The sequence below is a fragment of the Eucyclogobius newberryi genome, unplaced genomic scaffold (assembly GCF_026437365.1).
Source record: "Eucyclogobius newberryi isolate DKJ021-1_F unplaced genomic scaffold, fEucNew1.0.hap1 SCAF_17, whole genome shotgun sequence".
NCBI lineage: Eukaryota > Metazoa > Chordata > Actinopteri > Gobiiformes > Gobiidae > Eucyclogobius > Eucyclogobius newberryi.
The window spans coordinates 12725267-12727172 of NW_027315801.1; positions in this window are offsets into that span (position 1 = coordinate 12725267).

Consider the following 1906-nt stretch of genomic DNA (forward strand, 5'->3'; position numbering starts at 1 on the left):
AGAATCTGGACTATGGCCCCATGTGCTGCACAGCAATAGTCTACTGCTCCATAAAGCAGCAAAACGAGTCAAATGCAAAGGACAAAGTTCTCTACTGGGACATAAAGAATTCCTTGGTCCACCAAGTATATAAATCTAACGAGACAACACCTAATCACTCAGAGTCATTTGCAGTCTTTGCACTATTCAGCTGCTTTTGAGTGCGTTTTAGTTCCTTGTAAGTGCATTCTTATCATAAATTGAACTGCCACAAAGCAGGAGTGTGACGCTTGTCCATTTTCAGCATTTAATAATTGATCACGCTCTCCTATACTATGCGCATTAAATATGACCTGCTTCTCTTTTCCTGACTCCAAACATCCCTGCGACAGATCAAGTAACATACTTCCATCTGAAATGTTCAATAACTACAAGGTCGCTGGTATCAAAGATCCCGATCCCCGGACGCTCCTGTGGATATTCTCCATACAATGTCCAGTCGCACTCAGCTGCTAAAAGATACATTTCAGTCTTGACCCCGGAGACTGCTTAGGTTGCATAGACTTAAAGCTCCTGAATAAAATATATAGATTCCTGTTGTGTTTACTGTGTTTTTACAGTTACAAGTTGACGAACGCATTTTCGCACAATCATTTCCGTTATATTAATACAAACATGCTTTAACGTATACATTTTTGTCTGATGGTGGACCTTGGTGTTATTGTAATATATTCAGTTTGATTTTTGTGTTTGCCAATATTGCATTATCAATACTTCCGCGTTCTATTGTACAGCTTCAGTGGATTTATTTGAAAGTTAATGTCAATCAGAAAGAAAATCTCATTAAAAAATGTTCTGTACCAGATTATAGCTTCACAACAATAACAACATGGCATTGGATTTAGTGTGCTTTGTGAGCGAGCTTTTGGACGTTTTATATTGCTTTCACTCTTGTATTGACAAATACAAAGATAAAATCACAGATATGTTTTCATATTCAAACAGGTGTCAGAGTATAGTTTGTGATGGACCTGTCCGACACAGGCAGTGGGCTGTAAATAGCACAGCAGACTGAGCAGAGCCATATGTCCAGAGAAAGCGCCAGGATAAGGCTCTGATGCTTTTGGGATCGTCCCAAAAGAGCTCCTCTGGGACTCGCACACTTCAACAATCAAATGCTCAATTTTGGTTTGAGAACTCCTTAAACAGTGGACATTTCTTTCTTCAGCTTTTATTCATAACAGTGGTTCTTATAAAGTGATGTTTTCTGAAGTAGGGCTGTGTAATTACCCAAATCTGAATTGAGATTCAGTCATTTCTAATCGTCAATGATTTGCCTGGATCTTTTTAACCATGAGGTCCAAAGCCAATCATCTCTCAGTAAAAGCAGGAAGGTTTTTAAAAGTTTTTTTAAAAAACTTCTAGTGGTCCCAAGAGTCTCTAAAGGCACAGTAGGAGGTAGAGCGTTTAGCTACCAAGCTCCTGTGTTATGGAATCAGCTCCTGTCCATGTTAAAGAAGCCGACACAGTCTCTTCATTTAAGACCAGGCTTAAAACATTCCTCTTTGAAATAGTTGATGGTCAGACCAGCTGGGGGAAGTATGACTACTTTTCCTATCAATAATATTCAACATTTCATTTCACTTTTGTTTGTTCATTGCGGCATATTTTTCTCCTTCTTCCCCTCAGGGTGTGGTACTGTTCCAGTCACCGATGATGCTGACCTGTGGATCCGGGTGCTCCTAAACTGCCTGGAGAAGCAGTCTCTACTCCAGATGAACAGCTCTTCATCTTTCAAACGGTTCTTCATCTGCCTCGATGAACTGCTTCTCCTCCTGAGTGGTTCCAGTTCCACAGTCTATCTGCAAATTGAAGCGTGTCCGCCTACCCATCCGTGGGAGTCGGATCTCTCCTTCACTTTGGGTCT